The following is a 22,905-nucleotide window of genomic DNA, read 5'->3' as shown; positions in this document are numbered from 1 at the left end:
TTCTGGGTCTGAATTAGCATTTATGAGAAATGACACAAGCACAAGCTTATTTAACTTTCTATTGTCTGATAAACTGAAAACATGGAAGCCAATACAAATATCCTGCTTTTGTGGAGTGAGTGAATTGTCACACATCTGTACAGTAAAATGTTTGAAAATTGTGAAAAAGAGGAAACTGCTTATATGTGGATATACATTATATCTCTAAAATATAAATTAATAAGACAAAGTTCCAGAACAGTGTTTATTAAAAGCATTTGATTATGAGAAAGAGAGCTCATGTTAAGGCAATGCATTTTTAGTTTTCATAGATATGTGAATAATGTTAATAAATAATATTTCTTCCTGGAAATGTCTTGAATGATTTACTTAAAATGGGAACATCTTCAGTGGGAGGCAGAAAAAATGTTCTTACTATTTTAAAAATTTCCATACTTTGTTATTTATATTAACTACTTAAACAAATTGACCTAAAATAAAATAAATAATCCCTCTTTAGCAGAACAAACTAGAAAAATTAAAACCATTCTCCATCTAGAACCTCATCAACGAGGGCATGCAAGTTAAGAAAGTATTAATATTAGCAAAAGTTAATCTTTCTGCAAAATAAATATAGCAAGATATCTCATATACATCAAATTATAGAATTATCTATTAAAAATTCAAAAATTAGGCCATCCTGGGGGACTAACTTCTCCTGTTGCTTCTCCTCCATCTCCATTAGACTCCTGAACTACACAGGTAAGATCCCCTTTCCCCACTCATCTATTCTGTTCTGCCTAAGCTCCATTATCCTTCTGGTCTGCACTTCCACCTGAACCCGTGGAAGATCGGCATGCCTCCCACACCAGAACCCACAGCCTACTGGTCTCCAGAAGATATGCCATAACCAGGAACACAGGTAAGAGTCATGCCCGAAACTCATGCAAACTGGGATCACCACAAAGCCCAGCAGACGTGGGACCTTACATGCTCTGTCTGAGCTCCATCATTGTACGATCTGGACATCCACCTGAAACTGTGGCAGATCGACATGCCTGACCCCCAGCTCCAAAGCCAGCCTATCTCCCAGGAACTAACCAGGGACACAGGGACACAGGGACACCGAGACACAGGAGGCTTTCTCTAATCAGGGATAAGGGAAGCCTACACTAACCAGAGAGAGCACTGCCTGCCTTCCAGGAGACTGGCCCTAAGCCAGGTCACACAGTTCTCCCTGCCTGAGAAAAGGACTGCTCCAATTGGAGACACTCAGGTCAGTTAACAGCAGAGATAACCAGAAGACAGAAAGCAAGGGCAAGTACATAAGCAATGGAAGCTAATGAAATTGGGCATGAGTAGAACACAGTTCTCCTGCCACAACAAGCCTAGGCTACCCTAAAATACTTGAAGAGCAAAATTCTGATTAAACTCCCACTTCATGGAGATAATAGAGTCCTTTAGGGAGGATATAAATAATTCGCTTAAAGAAATACAGTAAAACACAGGCAAACTGGGTGAAGCCCTAAAGAGGAAAAAATAAATCCCTTAAAAGTTACTGGAAAATACAATCAAACAGGTGAAGGAATTGAACAAAACTATCCAAGAACTAAAAAATGGAAAAAGAAACAAAAAAGAAACAAATCACAAGTGGAGGCAACCCTGAAGATGGAACACCTAAGAAAGACATCTACAAAGACAGCTACACACTCAAGCATTACCAAGATAATACAAGCGACAGAAGAGAGAATCTCAGTCATAGAAGATACTCTAGAAGAAGATATTGGCACATCAGTCAAAGAAAGCAAAAAGAGTAAAAAATTCTTAACCCAAAACATCTAGGAAATTTGGGACACAATGAAAGGACTAACCCTAGAATAATAGGAATAGAAGAGGGAGAAAATTTCTAGTTCAAAAGGATAGAAAACATCTTCAACAGAATCCTAGAAGAAAAATTTCCTAACGTTAAGAAAGAGATGGCCATAAACATACAAGAAGCCTATAGAACACCACATAGACTGAAGCAGGAAAAAAAAATCCTCCCATCACATAATAATCAAACACTAAATTCAGAGAACAAAGAAAGAATATTAAAAGCAGTCAGGGAGAAATGGCTAAGTAATAAATAAAGACAGACCTATGAGAATTACACCAGACTTCTCAGTAGAGATTCTAAAAGCAAGACAATCCTGAGCAGATGTCATGCAGACCCTAAGAGAACACAAATGTCAGCCCAGGCTACCATAATCAGCAAAACTCTCAATCATCATAGATGGAGAAATCAAGATATTCTATGACTTAACCAATTTAAACAATGTCTTTCTACTATTCCAGCTCTACTGAGGGTTATGGAAGGATAACCCTAAGACAAGGAGGGTAACTACACCAAAGAAAACACAAGAAATTAATCATCCCACAAGAAACCCCATAGAAGAGAATCACACACATATAATACCACCTCCAACAACAAATATAATAGGAACTAACAATCATTAGTTGTTAACATCCCTCAATGTTAACAGATAATTCTCCAATAAAGGGACACAGGCTAACAGACTGGATATGAAAATAGGATCCACCATTTTAGTGCATACAAAGAATATACCTCGGAACAAGGACAGATGCTACCTCAGAGTAAAGGGCTGGAAAAAGGGTTTTTCAAGAAACACGCCCAAGAAACAAGCTGGTCTCGCCAATAACAGATTCTCAGCCAAAGGTAATCAAAGAAAATGGGAAAGCACCCATTATACTCATCAAAGGACATATCAACCAAGATAAAGTCTTAATTCTGAAAATCTATGTACCAATGCAAGGGCACCGACATTCATAAAAGAAACTTTGCTAAAGCTCAAAACACACATGCAACCTCACCCAATTATAGTGGGTGACTTCAACACCTCACTCTTACCAATGGACAGGTTATTAAAATAGAAACTAAACAGAGCACAGTGAAACTAACAGAAATTATGAACCAAATAGATTTAACAAATATCTACAGAACATTTCACACCAAAACAAAAGAATATATCTTCTTCTTAGCACCTTATGGAACGTTTTACAAAATTAACCATAAAATTAGACACAAAATAAATCTCAACAGATACAAGAAGATTGAAATAATCCCTTGTATTCTATCAGATCACTACACATTAAGGCTGGGTTTCAATGACAGCAAAAGCAACAGAAGGTCCACATACTCATGAAAACTGAACCACTATCTACTCAATGACAACTTGGTGAGGGAAGAAGTAAAGAAAGAAATTAAAGACTTCCTAGAATTCAATGAAATTAAAGGCACAACATACCCAAAATTATGGGATATGATGAAAGCAGTGTTAAGAGGACCATTTACAGTACTAAGTGCCTTCAAAAAAAATTGGACAGATTTTATACTAGTAATTTAACAGCATACTTGAGAGCCCTGAAACAGAAAGATGCAAACAAACCCAAGAGGAATAGAAGACAGGAAATAGCCAAACTGAGGGCTGAAGTTAAAATATCACTATTTGCAGATGATATGATAGTACACATAGATGACCCCAAAAGTGACCAGAGAACCGACAGCTGACAAACAACATTAGCAAAGCAGCTGGATATAAAATTAACTCAAACAAATCAGTAGCCTTTCTTTATACAAATGATAAATAGGCTGAGAAGAAATTAGGGAAACAAGACCCTTCACAGTAGCCACAAATAATATAAAATACAAGTCCCTGAAGAACAAAATCAAAGAAGACCTCAGAAGATGGAAAGATCTATGCTCACGAATCAGTAGGATTAACATAGTAAAACCATCTTACCTAAAGCAATCTCCAAATTTAATGCAAGCCCTATTAAAATTCCAACATGATTTTTCACAGACATAGTGTGATTATTTGTATATGCTTGGCCCAGGGAGTGGCACTATTTTGAGGTGTGGCCTTGTTGGAGTAGGTGTGTCACTGTGGGTGTGGGTTTTAATATCCTAGTCCTAGCTGACTGGAAATCGGTATTCTGGTAACAGCCAGAACTCTCAGCTTCTCCTGTACCATGCCTACTGGATGCCACCATGTTCCTGCCTTGATGACAGTGGACTGAACCTCTGAACCTATAAGCCAGTCCCAATTAGTCATTGTCCTTGATCATGGTGCCTGTTTACACAGTTAAACCCTAACTAAGACACATGAAAAGAACAATTCTCAACGTCATGTGGAAAAAGGATAAACCCAGGATAGCCAAAACAATTTTCAACAATAAAAGAACTTCCAGGGAATCACCATCCCTGACTTCAAGCTGTATTACAGAGCAATAGTCATAAAACCACATGGTATTGGTACAGAGACAGGTTGATCAATAGAATATAATTGAAGACACAAAAATAAAACTACACACCTATGGATACATGTTCTTTGGCAAAAAAGCCAAAACCATACAGTGGAAAAATGAAAGCATCTTCAATAAATGGTACTAGTCTAACTGGCAGTCTGCTTTTAGAAGAATTCAAATCCATATTTATGTGTTTGTTCAAAGCTCAAGTCTAAGTGGATCAAGAACCTCAAAAGTAAAACCGGATACTCTGAATGTAATAGAAAATAAAGTGGAAATAGTTCTGGATGCTTTGACACAGGGAAAATTTCCTCACAGTCCACCAATAACCTAGCCTTTAAGATCAACAATTGACAAACGGGACCTAATGAAATTGAAAAGCTTCTGTAAAGCAAAGGACATGGCCAATAGGACAAATCAGCAACACACAGATTGGGAAAAAGGATCTTCACCAACCCTATATGTGACATAGGACTAATATCAAAATCACAAAGAACTTGTGAAATTGGGCAGCAACAACCAAATAACCCAATTTTAAAATGGGATACAGAACTAAACAGAGAATTCTCAACAGAGGAACCTTGCATGGCCAAGACAGACTTAAAGAATATTCAACATTCATATTTGTCAGGGAAATGCAAATCAAAATGACCCTGAGATTCTACATTACCCCAATCAGAATTGTTAACCTAAAAAAAGAAGTGACAGTACATGCTGGTGAGGATGTTGAGAAAGAGCAACATTTCTCCATTGCTGGTGGGGTTGCAAACCAGTACAATGACTCTGGAAATCAATCTGGAGGTTCCTCAGAAAATTGAAAATAGTCCTACTTGAAGACGCAGGTATACTGCTCCTGGGCATATACCAGACCATAAGTGGTTCCATACCACCATACCACAAGGACACATGCTCTACTAAATTCATAGCAGCCTTAATTGTAATAGCCAGAAGCTGGAAAGAAGCCAGGTGTCCTTCAACCAAAGAATGGATTTCTAAAATATGGTTCATTTACATAATGAAATACTAGCCAACTATTAAAAACAAGGGTATCGTGCATTTTGCAGGCAAATGGATGGAACTAAAAATTGAGGTAACCCAGACCCTAAAGGATGTGAATAGTATGTATTCATGGAGAAGTGGATATTAGCCAAAATATACATGATACAACCCATGGAAGTTTAACGAAAAGGAAGTCCCAAGTAAATATGCTTCAATCCCACTTAGAAGTGGGGATAAAATAATAACTAGGGGCAGAGGGAGGGAGGGACTTCAGTGGAAGAGGGGAGTGGGAGGAGAAAAGGGGCAGGATTATGTTTGAAAGCAAATATGAGAGAAGCCCAGAGGGCCAGAAGGATAGTCAATGACTTAGAACATCCTTACTTCATGGGATAGATGGTTTTTCCAATGCCGTGGTCTTTGTGATTGAAAATAGGTAGGTAGAAAACCAAGGCAGAATGCCTTCTTCCTAATCTGTGTCCAGCTATGATTTTGCAAGTGTATGAAGAGGGAAACAGAAAGAAAACAAACAGATGAATAAAATGCAGAAAAAAGGAGGAATCAAGGAAAAATGGGAAGGTTGGCATAAAAAAATAGTAAATAGTTGCATATTGGAAAATCAGAGTTTCAAGGCCATGAAGTTCATACTCTGTGAGTGGGTAGAAAAAAGTAGAACAGTATAAAATGTTCAGACAGATATGTGCTTCATAATTCCCTACAGACAACACTGCAGTGAGCATACAATCTCAACAGGTGAGTATAATTGTATATTAAGTTGTACATAGGTCCTTTTAGAGGTGCATGGTAAGTATCCAATTCTCATTTTGATAGGATGTGAATCACCAAGGAGTCAAGTCTCCAGACATATCAGTGACAGATATTTTAACATTTTTCCATATTTGAGGTGGAGTTATTTCAGCAGTGGCAGCACTGTTCCCAGCTAGGTCCTAGGCAGAAGTATTCTCTCTGCTTCATGATAGTAGATATATTGGGACTCTCTGGTTCAAGCTGTCTTGACTTCTTCACCTGATGGGCTGTATTCTATAGCTTCAAACTGAAGCAAACCCTTTATTCCATGAGTTGGTCTTGTCAGAGCACTTTATCACAACAAAATCATGAATAAAGAAACTATAGTAAGATGTTGTTCTGAAGAGGATCATGGCTCTGGTTTCAGGGTTGCCTTCTAAGAAAACAATATTGATGTCTGAGGAACGAGAAATTATACTCAATGGTCTGTGTTGAGGACAACCTGAGATTGAAGTATTTCAGGTGAGGCATTTTATTATTCCAAACTAGTTAGAGTGTCCTTTAAGATGTAACTTGCAATGAAATGTATCTAGTCAACAGAAAGTTAAGTGTATTTATCATGGGTCACTTGATACTTTGAGTGCTAGGGAAAGAATGGTTTTAAATACTCATTCTCAGCTCTTAATGTTGGCAGTGGAGAAAGTCATTTATAAACCTCAATCTGGATTAAATTCTGAGGCATAGCAAATCTGTCCAAAATTTTGAAGTTAACCAGTGTTTTTTGTTTATGATTAATTAAATAAATTAACCCTTAGGTTATTCTTCACTCTTTCATTTAGTCCAAAATGAAGAAGTCTGTGCCAAATACTGCATCGGAATACTCCATAATTCTACAGTAAAATTTTCTTTGTGCAAAAAAAACATACAGATGCTTTTGAAGGGCTTTATTCAAGGAGGAAAGAGTTCATCCTAGAAATACATATTCTTAGCATATGCACTGCAGACAATTGCTTATAGATAAAGGATTTTCGAAATAGTACCATAGAAAAGACTAAGTTAAAGTGGATATGGCTCTTATTCCTAAGGATTTTTACAACTTCTCAAAGTTCTGATTAGATTTTCCTCTAACATTTGAAGAGGTAATTGAGATCACTTCATGTCTCAGTTCAATGGTACTATGAAGTAATGTCACTGATTTTTACGTTATGCTGAAAGTGGCTGCAGGATATTCCAAAAACCAGTTTTCAAAAATTGTCAGTACATTGAATTCAAGGTGACTAACTTAAGTTAGGTTGCTTTGTTTCTAGTGTTAGAAAACTATTGTTTTAGAGTCCGATGATTTATAGTTTTAAGTATATAACTTTGAAACTGGCAGAGACTTTGAATATAATTTGAGTAGACTAGCATGCATGAAGCCTTGGAATTTTCTTATTGTTCATATGTGTGCATTAGACAAAGTCTTACTTTGTAATCCATGAATTTGCTAGGTAAAATAGGCTGGCCTTGAACTCACAAAGATATCCCTGCCTTGGTCTCCCAAGTACTGGGATTAAAGCTGGGGCTCTTTATGTCTGGGAAAGCTCCAAGTTTGATCTACAGAAATTCATAAAATTGGACAATAGTCAAGAAAACAAGTAGACCAAATACCAAACTACCTTATCTATTTCTTCTCTCTGCTTTGCTCGACAATCAATTTAGTTCTCTCTACCTTTACTCACCCCATCCCTATGTAGTGCAGAAGAGTACATGTGTAATTTTACTGGGACCTGCTGAAGTCTAGTGAGAGACAGCCTTGAGTTTCCTATATCAGGAACAACGGTTTCATCTGGGAGCTTGTTAAAAGTGTACAGTTTCTGGACAGCCCAGACCTATTGAATCTAATTCTGCATTTAACAAGATCCCAAGATGATTCATATACACATTAAAGCCTGAGAAGCACCCATCCATGATACATATCAAGTGTATATGGGACAAACATTTTACTTACTGTAAAGACGTAAGAGCAAGGAAGAATATTACGTTTTAGGATAGAAATAAAAGATTGCTGATCTCATGGGGACTGTTAAAAACATTTGAAACTACAATTATATTATTGAGTAGGAGCTTTACCCTTGGGAATACCTTATGTTTGGCTCAGTTTATAATTTATATAATAATAATAATAACAACAATTCCTACACATATTTGATTGCATATAACATTGGCACTTTAAACAAGCAGGACTTTGACAGAAATGGTTGCATTATAGGGAATTTCTTGAGGATTAATGGTGTTAGAAGAAAGAGCTGGCTTGAGACTGAAAGTCTGAAAGCAATTAATCCATCAAATTATTAATTCTTAACACATGCCTTCTGTTGAAGTTGGATTTGCTTCATCTGCAGAGCTCAGGGAGAAAACCTAAGCCGCAGTGCTACGGATCCTTTCTCATGCTCTAGGCAGCTTTGTTTTTCTGTTTGCTAATATTTTCTGGAGGCTCTCCTAGGGACCCACGGCTTTGTTCATTAACCTTTCAAATTGCTTAAGGCTTGCAGCACACAGTGCAGCATGATCTATTGCCGGTACCTCAGCCTTTCATTTACTCCACCATGCTGCCCCTTCTACATGCTAGAAATGTACTGTCAATTCTAAACTCATTATGCAAATACTACACCTAGGCACTATTATTCTGACTTCCATTAGCTCTACTCCCCCATTAGCTTGGCCTCCTGTGAATAAGAAGTGTCAAATTACATATGTAGATTTGTGGGATGGAAGTGGGTGGGCTACACTGAATGGTCTCCTGTGGAGTCAGCAGAAAATAATTGTATTTGAATCAAACACTACATCCTTTATGCTCTAATATGACAGTTCTAATATACTCTCTCAAGAAAAATTGTTCAGCCTGCGAGCCTCAGGAATCAGCTTAGGAAATAATGTTGTGTTTACAAAGCCAGCAGACATGTCCCAGCAACACATACTTCCATTCGTCTGTCTGCTGAACCGGTTCAAAGAAGCATGTCGTAAAGCTGTGTGCTCTTATATGCAAGAAAATATATTGAATGCACTCAAGGACTTCTGAATATGTCATCCTTTGTCTTCAAAATGGCCTATGATCTGTCCACATGTCATATGTTAAATCATTCTATTCAAAACATAGACCTTCAAATAAAACCACCACAGTAAGGATGCTGCTGTTTCTTTACTGTGCTTTCCAAAAGAGTTGGCTTAGGTATATAAGTGAGTAAGGCAGAGCTGATTCTAAGAGTATTTGGATGAAATATTTCCCCTCTGCCCAATGCATTATGCTAAATTCTGCATATTCCTGTCACCCCATTAGTGTAGGGTAAAACCTAATGATTTTCCATTAATGATCACTTATGAGAACAACTAAGCCTTCTAAGCACCTCCTTATCAATATGGGTATTTTATCAACCATTGTCCATCCACTAAGTGAAGTGCAATATCATTCAATGTTTAGACACGGTTGAAATTAAAAGAATGACAGTGGACTTGAAATATTTTTTAAACTAATTTGTTATTGTTTCTAATCTGAATTGATAGAGATGATTCAAATCTTTGGAAAGAAAGCAACCATTGAAAGTAGCAAGTTAAGCACTGGATTGCTTGATTCAAAATACGGTATCTTTGACAGAGGAGGAAAAAATTCTTCAGTATCTATGTGACTCCTACTATCCCACCCCCACACACATATTATTGAGTACCTACTTTGTGTTATGTGCACTTAAACACACCTGCATCCACATGAGTGGATTTGAACTAGGTAATAATGGTTTTTGACTTGTGAAGGGAGAATGAGTTGCAATTCTTAAATCTTTATATAATTTCATTCCATTTCCAAGACAAGAATAAGGTTTTGTGCAATATGTAAACTCAAAATGCATTGTAGACTCATGGGTTATATTTAATTAAATCTTCATAGAAAGTACATGAATTTGCCATGTATGAGCTTTGAGGAGGGGAAAATTAGGGAAGTTAGAAAATATGACAAGTTAGACCAGCTGGTCACATGTGTCAAGCACAGGTATATAGACATTTTAGGACATGTCTTCAACAACCTTAAGAAGCCTTTGATTTGTGTGTACTTTTCCCCCAGCTCCATAGATTTTGTCAGCATTTCTTATGCACTGACATCCAGACATATTGATCTAAACATATTTTATCACTAAAAGCAGTCAATGTATTTAAGCAGCCAATGATTTTGTTTTAATGTGGTTTTATCTGAGTCATTTCCTCACAATGCATGCTTGTTAGTGCTGTATGCAGCAATGACTTCTTGGCAGTCAATGAAGCTCAGTGTAAGAAATGTTATATTCTGACACAATTTATTCTTATTTTACAGCCACAAACTTGGAGACTTTTGAAAATCCTGGACATTAAATTGGCCTGCAACTGAGCAAATTTTGAAGTAAATATTTCAGATAATTTGTATTATTTTTTATTTAATATAATTTTCTAAATATATTATCCAGTCAAATTACATTGTTTTATTAACTTTATATATTTAGGATTTTCTTGGTTAAATAAGTACTGAGTTTGTATATATAAATATTAGTTTATCTTATGACCATTTTCAGATTTCACATTTTCTTCGTAATAATTTTTGGGAAGAAACTTTGTGTATTTTTTTCTAAAAGCCTTTTTTCTAATTTTATTTTATAAACTATAGAATAATTAAATGATTTCCCCCTTCCTTTTCTTCTTGTGAATGATTCATGCATCCCTTTTGCTTGTGCTCTTTCAATAATTCATGACTTACATTAAACACACACATGCACATATGCATGCAAGCACAAACACACACACACACACACACACACACGCACACGCACACGCACACGCACAAAACTTAAATACAATCTGGTGAGTCTATATAATGTCACCTGTATTTCAGGACTAACCACTTAATGTTGGATAACCAATCAGCAGTTCTTTCATGTTCTCAGCATCCTCAGCTGATCATAGTTCTTTGTCTAGGGTTTAGGTCCCACAGGCTTTCTTCCTTTTATATTGTCATGTCCATTAGTGGTAGTGTTCAAGTCTTGTTTATGCAGCCATGATAGTGAGACTTCCTGGATGTAAGCCTATCTAACATTTCAAAGAGCCTCAACCTCACAGTGAACTTGTTTCTCAGGTTTTATTATTTATTTATTTATTTATTTATTTATTTATTTATTTATTTTTTACCAGCTTTCTTCCCAGTCTTCTACAATGATCACTGAGTCTTGAGTGAGAGAATTTTGATAGATCGAAGAGACTTTGCCTCAGACAATTACTGATCACTAATAAAGATGAAAATCCATGATGAGACATTCCTGAAGCAAATATCCCCTGATTGCTAGTCCTTAATCTGCCTCATGTGATATTTATTAGTAATTCTCAACTTGACAAGTCTACAATTACATAGGAAACAAACCTTGGGCCACACCCATGAGGAAGTTTCTAGATTAGGTTGTTAGAAAGAAACTACCTTAATTAAGGGATTCCCTATTTTATTGTCTGGATTGTTAGAATGAATAAAAATAAATAAGAGAGAGAGAAACAGCATCCACCTTTCTCTGGTCCTGTTTGCAAACCCATTATGATCAGTCACTTCATGTTTCTGCCATTATTACTTTCCTACCATGGTGGTCATATCTGTAAGTTGTGAGGCATAAGACATTTTTCTTTCCTAAGTAGATTTTATAAGTTGTTTTGGAATATCAATGCAAGATGAAACAATTAATAATACAGGAAACAGAAAAATGGAAAGTAGGGCCATTATTGGGATAAGGTTGGCTATGAAGTTCTTTGGTCTTTAGACTGGTTTCTAGGAGGAATGTGAAAGAGTTGAAACTAAGCTGACAGCAGAATACAATGGGCCATGCTTAGTAGAATTTGGAAGGTCTCAACTCTTGAGATCTCAGCCAGAACACAAGCACACTATTAAGAACTATACTAGAGGTCACTTTGTATATTATAGTAAGAGAAAAAATTCAGTGGCACTCTGCGTCTTGTTTTAAGAATTTAAAGAGGTTTAATTAATGACGTTTGGACTAATCTATTTGGCAGAGTAAATTTCAAGGCAAGCTAGTACTCTGAATAGGTCATGTTTAGATTTCATAGCTTGTATCAATGTCTAAAGGGAGAAAGAACAACAAAAATTGTGAAATGGTGGTATTTTCTAGGGAAAGGAATGGATTTAAATTTATAAGCAAGGAGGCCAAGAAAATGATTGTACTTGGAAGATATATTGTCCCCATTAAAAAATATCTGAAAATTTGTACTGGGGTATTGGAAAGAGTGCCTTAAGGGTAAAATTTAGCAGATAAAAAATTTCATTTTATGAAAATGCAAATTCATCTGAAGAAAAATATTCTAATGGAAAATTCTGGAGAATTGAAAATTCTCTATAGCTTTGATTGAAGAGGTTCTGACTACAACTCAAGCTGGCAACAAAACTTTGAAGCATCTGTTATTGAATTTGCAGGCATGAAAGGCTCAACATTGAGTTTGTCAAGGTGTCTGATATTAAGGCTCCATAAAGAAGCTGAAGAGAGACAATGGGAGGTGGGGGCCCTAAGAAATAATTGGGTGGAAAAAGTGTAAAGGTGAAGCCTAGGTTGCAATGGATATCTCAGGGTATTAGATTTGGCAAAACCAGGGGCCATCAACTGAAAAAAATGTGGCTCAAAAGAGAGGTTAGAACTGGAGGCCCAGGACTTCTGAAACCGTTGAACCTGGATGAATTCATTAAAAATCCCAGATAACAGATATGGTATTGCAGGAAATGGTGTTTGCCTTGATGCTTTTCTAATCTCACTTTGATCAGTTTTTGTGGCTGTTTTCATTCTTCTTTTAAGTTCAGAATGTTTACTTTATTCCACTGTATGCTGAAATAGGGAGAGAAGTTATATTTCTTTTTTTTCATTTATTTATTTTATTTTATTTTATTTTATCTTTTCTTTATTAACTTGAGTATTTCTTATTTACATTTCGATTGTTATTCCTTTCCGGTTTCCAGGCCAACGCCCCCAAACCTCCCCCTTCCTTCTATATGGCTGTTTCCCTCCCCATCCTCCCCCTTTACCGCCCTCTCCCCAACAATCACATTCACTGGGGGTTCAGTCTTAGCAGGACCAAGAGCTTCCCATTCCACTGGTGCTCTTACTAGGCTATTCATTGCTACATATGAGGTTGGAGCCCAGGGTCAGTCCATGTACAGTCTTTGGGTAGTGACTTAGTCCCTGGAAGCTCTGCTTGGTTGGAGTTGTTGTTTATATGGGGTCTCTAGCCCCTTCAAGCTCTTCCAGTCCTTTCTCTGATTCCTTCAACGGAGGTCCCGTTCTCAGTTCAGTGGTTTGCTGCTGGCATTCGCCTCTGTATTTGCTGTATTCTGGCTGTGTCTCTCAGGAGAGATCTACATCCAGTTCCTGTAGGCCTGCACTTCTTTGCTTCATCCATCTTGTCTAATTGGGTGGCTGTATATGTATGGGCCACATGTGAGGAAGGCTCTGAATGGGTGTTCCTTCTGTGTCTGTTTTAATCTTTGCCTCCCTATCCCCTGCCAAGGGTATTCTTGTTCCGCTTTTAAAGAAGGAGTGAAGCATTCGCATTTTGATCATCCGTCTTGAGTTTCATGTGTTCTGTGCATCTAGGGCAATTCAAGCATTTGGGCTAATAGCCACTTATCAATGAGTGCATACCATGTGTGCTTTTCTGTGATTGGGTTACCTCACTCAGGATGATATTTTCCAGTTCCCTCCATTTGCCTATGAATTTCATAAAGGCATTGTTTTTGATAGCTGAGTAATATTCCATTGTGTAGATGTACCACATTTTCTGTATCCATTCCTCTGTTGAAGGGCATCTGGGTTCTTTCCAGCTGCTGGCTATTATAAATAAGGCTGCTATGAACATAGTGGAACACGTATCTTTGTTATATGTTGGGGCATCTTTTGGGTATATGTCCAAGAGAGGTATAGCTGGGTCCTCAGGTAGTTCAATGTCCAATTTTCTGAGGAACCTCCAGACTGATTTCCAGAATTGTTGTACCAGTCTGCAATCCCACCAACAATGTAGGAGTGTTCCTCTTTCTCCACATCCTTGCCAGCATTTGCTGTCACCTGAGTTTTTGATCTTAGCCAGAGAAGTTATATTTCTATGTTATAAAGCTCTCAGTTAAGAGATTGCCAAAGTCTCTATTTAAATGGTGTTGTTATTGAAAATCTCTGGGAACTTTCATGGTTGGATTGAATAAACTTTGAATTGGGAAATGACAATGGGCCTGTGATGAAAAAAGGTGGAAGGTGATGTCCTTAAGTATTATGTTTGAGTGTTATGTTGACAGAGTTCACTTATAATAGCTAATATCGATCATCAATTTGACAGGACCTAGTATCACCAAGGAAACAAATGTTCCTCTGGGAATGTTGGTGAGGGATTTCCGTATTTCTAGACTGAGCAAATGAGGCAAGATGACTCATTCTAAATTCTATGAACTGGAGTTCCTGATTGAATGAAAAAGTTAAAGCAAACAGAATATTTGTTTTTATACGACTTGTGACTACTGACTTATTGTGACCAACTGTCTCTTGTTCTTGCACGCATGCCTTTATTGCCATGAAGGAGTGTACTCTAAATCTGTGAGCCAAAACAAAACAAAACAACCAAACCACTATCTGAGGTTGAGTTTTGTTGGGTACTTTGTGATTGCAATGAAGAAAGTGGCTAATACAGTAATCCTTGCATGTTAGAAACCAAAATATGTACACAAATATCATGAACATTTGACAATATAATACAGGAATACCTAAATTAAAATAATTAGCTAATTATGTATAGATACATTCTTAAGCAATTTATATCATTGCTAAAACATTATGTTTTGGTCTATTATGCAGTGGAAAAATACTAAGAATATTCAGTTTTAAAAGTGTCAGTGGATATTGAATATGGCACACTATTTAGTTTCTTTTAGGCATTCTATTTTGTCTTATATAAAAATACTTATGTTTCTAATTTTCAAACTAGTAATCTTTCTAAACAAAAATCCCTGATATAATGGCTGGAGAAATGTATCAGTAGTAAGAGTGCACATTGCTTTTCTAAAGCACTTATGTTCACTTCCAGGCACATGCATTGAGAGGCTCACAACTTCCATAATTTCAGCTTCAGGGGTTCTCATATTGCTTTTTCTTTTCTATGGTCACCCACATTCATGTTCATACACTCATTCACATACTACCCACAATTAAAAATAAAACAAATATCTTATTTAATCAGAGAAATAAACAGGAAGAAATATTTAAGACAAAATTTAATTTGTGGGTAGGCTGTTCTTTTGTATGGATTTGGTGATAATCCACTGATCAGCTCTTAGACTGACTTTTTTATAAACACTTTACTTCTGAGTGTTTGACAGAAACTTGACCCCTGCTAAATGGTAAGAGACTTTCTCCTATGTAATTTTTATTTAGTTAAGGTAAATGACTTAAAACAATGAATGAATAAATTAATAAAAATATTTGTAAATTTGTTTATTTAATGTTATAAAGTAAAGAAACAAAGTAAATAAGTAATGGGAAGTACATAGAATCACTAAGCTTAGCACTAGGCAAGCTTCACTGAAATCTGTGACCTACTTAACAAAGAAAACACTGCACTTATAATGAGTTTGAACTCTCTAACAAGGAATATGCAAGCTAAGGAGTCACAAAATTACTCTTGACACATGAAGTAAATCTACAAACACAAATGTAGATGATAAAACTTAATGGCTCTGTAGAGGATGTTGCAGGGGTCAACATTCTCTCTTAATGAACCATTAACACTTAAAGATATGTATTAAAATGATGCTAAGATTAGGACATAGCACGAGGAGAAGAAAATTTAATGACCAATGTAATATTCTTGCTACAGGGTTCACTATTTGACAAAAATCTGCACCATAAGGGAGGAATCATATCATAGGTTAAGTCATATAAGGCCAAGCTTCAGGGAAAAAATTAAGATGGCCAAAATCTCAACAATGCAAGATAGAATGATGCCGGATAGCGTTTTATCTTTTAAGACAATAATGCATGTCCCACTGTGTAGTGAGGTAGATTTAATTTCACAGTAATATCTTTACTAATTGTGTTTTTAGAAGATAAAGGATTCTTCATTCAAAATACAGTAAAGATATGTTTATTCAACTACTATTGAATAAATCTAATGATAACATATTATATTTATCCATGAAGTAAATTTTAGTCTTTTAAAAATAAAGCATAAGATAACTTATGTTTGATTAGCCCAAATAATTGTAAAATAAATAAATTGACTTGTGTGTTATGGCTGGCAAATTCATTTGGCTGCGATGAACTACTAAATATATTTAGCTGCTTTAGAGTTTAAGGCTATTTACTGACAACTTCTCAGAGCATCAGGCAGTGTTGCTGAGTAGTTAGCTATGTTTTTGCATGACGTACACTGGCTAAGACTACTTTCCTGGTTCAGAAAAATGCTTATGGTAGAAACTATAAGGTAGGAGTGTCTGACCTGCATTCCTTTAGTTTTAAACCACTGTGTTCATTGTAATTTTAACATTGTTTAAAAATAAACAAACAATTGGAGTAAAATATGACATAAAGGGACCAAAAGATAGTTCTCTTACTGTCAGCATTTATTGGAATTCAATTTCAAAGGAATGGTCAGGTTTTCTTTCCACAAAATAAGACATTTCTTAGTTTAAGAATTAGTATGCTGGCTGGGTTCATGTGTCCACGTGTCAGAATATGGAGTCTTCAGAGAGAAAGGATCATCAGTTGAGGAAATGCTTCCATGAAAACTAGCTCTAGGCCATTTTCTCAACTAGTGTTCTATGGCAGAAGGCCCAGCTCATAGTGGAGGGTGCCATTCTTAGGCTAGTATTCCTGGGTTTTATAAGAAGTCAGGCTGAGCAAGCCATGAGAAGTGAGCCAGTAAGCAGCAGCCCTCCACAGCCTCTGCAACAGCTCTTGCCTCCAGAGTCCTACCCTGTTTGAGTTCCTGTCCTGACTTCCTTTGATGATGAACAGCAATGTAAAAGTATAAGGCCAATAAACCATTTCATTCCCAACTTGCATTTTGGTCATTTCATTGCAGCAATAGAAATCCTAAGACAGATGCCATAAACAATTTAATTGAATGATACATAGAAGAGGAAACAGTACCAAATCAAAATATGAAAAAGCTGTTGTATTTCAGTAGGTTTATATGCATGGAACTCTCAATACAAGTGGGTAGGAAGAAACAAATGTGAAAAAAGTGAATGTAATTTTATTTCATTTTTTCCTTTGTGATTACATTTCTTGTTTCTCTTTCCTCCCCACAAATCCTCTCATAAACCCATCTAAAATAAAATAAATTAAAATACATGTATTGGTCCACCTTACATTGTGTAGTTGAGCTCCATTTATTAGAACGTCTGGTGGTGTGCTGTCGTTTCTTATCACTTCCTTGGACTCAGGCTGATTAGCAGAGTGATGTCAGTTGAGACAGACACACATGCTAAGGCAAGACCTGTAGAGGACACATGATGTTTGGAAGGTATAAATATGATTCAACAGGCAATGACTGGGCTGAGCTTGGCTTGTTAATAGATTTAGCTGTGTAACCTTTGTGGGTCTTGAGTTTTTGTTGATCCTCACTCCCCTGAGAGAGGCATAGTCAAGAACTCTCTTGGTGTTCTTCTTGGTAACTCCTGTTGACTTATGTCGAGACTGAGGCCTGGCTATCTGTTAGGTCACGTCACTGCTGATGCTAACCCAAATCTATCTAATGGGATGGTTGGTGTTTGTGAATGGATTGAGCTGTTGCAGTTAACTTGTGGCTTGAACTGTCATTTCCAGGCAACACAGATGGGAGTTGTTCTAAAAATCCTTTCTAAACAGGTCCATTTTCTGCATATCTTTTCTTCCCCACTACCTCTGGTGGTTGGTGGACTAAAAGGGAGGTTATAGCATTTAAAAGCAATCATTAAAAATAAGGTTCAAAAAAACTAAAGATGCAATGGCGGGGGGAGTCAAAGTATGGAGAGGATTGGCTGTTTTCCTGGTTGATTATTACTACTACTACTACTAGTAGTAGTAGTAGTAGTAGTAGTAGTAGTAGTAGTATTGTTGTCTTTAATCTTTTTTACAGTCCAGTCATTATCCCCCTCCTGGTCTGCCCTTCTACATTTTCTCATCCCATTCTTCCTCCCCCACCTCCAAAAGAATGTCCCCAGTCCCTGCCACCCCACTCTTGCCTGCCAGACCTCCCTATTCCGTGGGGCCTCAAGTCTCTTGAGAGTTAAGCACATCTTGCTTTACTGAGACCAGATCCTCTTATATATCCTTCCCTGCTTTGCTCTTTTTCAAATTTATGCCTCCTTCTTTGTTGTTGCATGCATATATGTATATACATACACACACATATATATATATATATATATATATATATATATATATATATATAGCCTATTCAGTCTGTATAATATTACTCATATGTGTGTTCTCAGTACCAGCTCTTTGGTATTAGATAACCGATAGTGTGCTCTTCCTTGGGGAAGACTATTTCTCTGACTCTAAGCATTCCTAAATGGCCTGTAGTTCTTCACAAAGGGTGGAAGCCTATTTAAGTATGCAGTTGTATGTGGTTTAACATATTCTCTTTCTAAATTTCCCTAAACAGGAACGTGTAAGGAGCTTGTAGAATGTCATTCCTCAAACCCTTATATGAGCAGCATGCAAGATTTTTCTTCTCTTCTAGGCTCTTTACTAAGACTTTTACTTAAACCTTGGGCTTTACATCCTCAAGAATCATAGTACTTTTTTGTTATTGACTTTAAACTTTTGGGAGAAATTATTTTTTCCCTTAAGTCTTGCCATTCTCAGATTAATTTCTTTTAATTTTAATTTTATTTTTATTGTATATTTTATTTATTTACATTTGAAATGTTAACCCCTTTCCAGGCTTCCCCTCTGGAAACACCCTAAACAATCCGCCCCCCTCCCCGCTTCAGTGAGGGTGCTCTGCCACACACCCACTCCCTCCTTCCCATCCTGGCATTCCCCTATACTGGAACATCGAGATTTTACAGGAACAAGGCCCTCTTCTCCTATCGATGTCTGACAATGTCATCCTCTGCTACATATGTGTCTGGAGCCATGGTTCCCTCCATGTGTATACTTTGATTAGTGGTTTAGTCCCTGGGAACTCTGCTTCTGTATTTATCAGGGTCTGGCAGAGCCTCTCACGAGACAATTGTATCAATCTCCTGTCAGCAAGCACTTTTGTACATTTTTGCATCCATAATAGTGTCTGGGTTTGGTATCTGTATATGAAATAGATCTCCAAGTAGGGTAGTCTCTAGAATTAATTTCATCATGGTTTACTGAGGTACCTTTATACTCACTCACTGAAGAACTGGCACAGTTTGGTTTTAACATTCCAAATTCCCATCTATATCACTGCAAGCTGAAGTGGTCAAGATGGAAGAACTGACCATTATCTGTCAACAACCTCTGCTTCCTACAGTACTTGTGGCATGTACACACATCTTTGTTTCTTGGCTTTGACAAGAAAGGAGGAGGATGAAGACTTGCCCCATCACACACATAATTTTAGGAGGCAATTCATTGGAAAATCTCAAAAGTAACGTTTCACAGACCAACCTTTGGTTGCAAAGGTTCTTGGTTAATATTAAAATTCTAGCAATAAGTTTTCAAAAAATATAGCTTTTATTTAGGATGAGTAAGTAATGAAATATTTATACTGATAAAGTTATTTGCAAAAGCTGAGGCACTAAGCAGAGAGAATTTCAATTACTTTGACCCAACAGGAGCTAACAACAGTTGAATCATTAAGAAAGGGTTTATGTACCTGCAAGCAATAAAATATTGTTCTCTGAGATTGAGGTCTCTGAGGTACTTTCCAAGCTATATAGAATAAATGAGGTAAATAAAACAGAACTTAGGAAAGGTAAGTCTATAGTTCTATATTAGAGAACTTGAAATATCTGTGAAGAACATTTGAGAGTAATGGTGCATACAGATGAAACTTTAAATGTCAGTCTGGTAAGAAAAGTGAGTGGGATGAGATAGTGGAAGTTTATTCCGTGTTGGGAAAGCTCTAGCTTAAAGTGGCTTTTTCCTTCTAAAGAAATGCTTATTTGCAAGAAAATTTTACTTTAAAAGCTCTCTGTCTCCCTCTGTCTCTCCCTGTCTCTCCCTGTCTGTCTCTGTCTCTGTCTCTGTCTCTGTCTCTGTCTCTCTCTCTCTCTCTCTCTCTCTCTTTGTGTGTGTGTGTGTGTGTGTGTGTGTGTGTGTGTGTGTGTGCTGGATACTAGAATAAATATTAACACAGATGCATTACAGAAAGTATTTCTTTATTAATAATGAGGGTTGCAGTAGTTTATTCTAATCTGTGCCCTTCAAATACACTTACTAGAGTCTTTATGCACTGTCTTGTTTTATTAATATATTACCATATAATATATACATAAAGTTCATCTCAGGGTCAAAGAACAAGTGTCCAGAACAGAGAGTACTTGTAACCCATGCAAGTGTGAATTAATGGCCTTGTAAACTTGAAGCCCAAATTGAATTCTAAGCATATCGTAGTGAAAGCTGCCATATCTTTTGCAAAAGAGACTGCATTTTATGATAAACTCGAACTTGCATAGTCAAATAAAATTCCTCACAGCTCTTGGGTAAGTGTTTTTCACTTTTCATTGATTTCATATATTAAGTAAATTATGCTGTTTGGTAGTGCCACTCTCAATCTATTCAAGAGAAGATGTAGTCACTGACACTCATAGGGCCATAGTAAGTAGTTTCCTCTCATCTCTTATATCTATGCTCACATGTTGACACACAGCAGTAATAACATTGGCCTAGAATTTTGAAAGTTGAAAATGTACAAACTGGAATTCAGGGCATTTGGTTTATGTTTCTGATATAAATAAATATCTATCTATATATTAGCACATTGTGGATACTTTTGCACGTACACTTAAACTCAAGGAAAACAGAAATTTGCCCTTACTCTTTCTTGGCAGCTCTCAGCCTAGTTAAGGCATCCAACAAATGCTCACCTTGCAGTAAGGTGAAACAAGGCCATTGAGTTCAAGCTTCCCCCATCTTTTCATATACATCAATATTTACAATAATGAACAAGTACAGTGTACACTCATCACAGCAGCTTCCTTCCTATGAGTCATGCACTTTGCAGTGAGATGACCTCTCTTGTATCTTTCCCCCTTAAAATAAAGTGCCATTTCCTTTCAGTACTTTTCTTAAGTCAAGAACAACAAAAACTGAAGTGAAAAAATTCTTCAGGTACTTAAGACTCAATTGCTTTGGAAGGCATATTAATATACTAAAAGTATTTTTTATATAATCCATATTTTGAGGAGTGATAATTGTCAAGAAGAGTTTGAAGCAAAGGTACACATTATAAAGGATACAGTTGGAAGTAAAACCATCTTATCCTATAATGCCACATAATGGTGGTTTTATATACTAGTAATATACTTTGATTTGATTGCATGACCCAGGAAAAAATGAAATTGGGACACATGGCAAGATGTATAAGTCTCCTGGACCTCACAATAAGAGTGCTGGGATCTATGCTCAAATTTACCAAGACACCAACTTTTCTAACAGTGCTTTGTCTCAATAACAACTTCTTATATGAATTATGCTGTTTGACATTAAACTTAAGGTTTTGCAGTGTGATATGCACACAATTGAGTTCACCTAATATTTGTTTTATAGAACAAAAGCATACAATTAAAAGTACACGCTGGGGTGTAATTTCTAAAGTAAACAAAAATTGAACTATTTTTATAAATGAATGAAAAATAAAATTGCATACAACGTCATAGAATCTGTGTATCTTTGTACTTTCTCAATTGAATTATATGAAAGAAAAATCAAAGAGGCATTACATTTTTTAATGGGAACAGGTTGAAATCTGATTGCAATCTCGTTCCTACTGTTTTCAAATAGTATTTATCACAAGTAAATCATTTTCTTAAACCAGCCTATTAAACTTAAAGCATAAATTACTCAGCTAGTTACAAAATGAAGTACCTTAATTAAAAACCTTCAGTTGTCATTGTATAACACTAGTGCTTTATAATATGTTAGGATTGCTGTGCTGGGGTCCCTGGCAAGGTTTCAAAGTAATGAAATACTTAAATGAAAGCCTGAGAAAATTCACACTAATCAACCTGAAGACATTGTGAGCATACAAAAATTTTCTAACCCTCCAGTGCTGGAAAACAAGCTAGAAACATAGCAAAGGGAAAAATGCAGAGATTCACATAAGATGGATTCTTCAAACTATCAATTCAAAACTTAAGATTTTTCAAATAAAAGAGGATTCAGTTTATGGGCCACACTGTAAAACAGGAGAGATTTTAAATGTTTTCCTACGAGAAAAAAAATGTATGTGGGAAAAATGAAGCCCAAAGCACCCCGTTTCATGGCTACTTGGAAAAGCCTTTTGAGTCCTGAATAACTGTGATGAAAAAAAAAAAAAAAAGTCTTGAAAAGGAAGGTGAAAACAGGTTCTAATCTTTTTGGTGCAAAAGGGCAAGGTGAAGTGATCGACTGTTTTCAATCTTGGTAGGAAAATTAAGTTTCTAGAGCCATCAAATGACAACTTCTCACAGAGAATTCAATTCAAGTGATGAGGTTTTTTGACTTAAATGAAGGAGACCGTGAGATAAGAAGGAATTGACAACATCTATTTCCAAGATGGACTCAGGACCAGTGTAAAAATCAGTTTCCTCTCAATCTCTCTCATCTTCCCCATCCAGTGCTTTTTTATAGGACTTTTTGTCTTTTCTAGTCTACCTCTAAATGCACAAATAACGTTAGTGTACCAAAA

Source organism: Rattus rattus, chromosome 3 (assembly GCF_011064425.1).
Source record: "Rattus rattus isolate New Zealand chromosome 3, Rrattus_CSIRO_v1, whole genome shotgun sequence".
Lineage (NCBI taxonomy): Eukaryota > Metazoa > Chordata > Mammalia > Rodentia > Muridae > Rattus > Rattus rattus.
Note: the sequence above shows the minus strand (reverse complement) of the source record.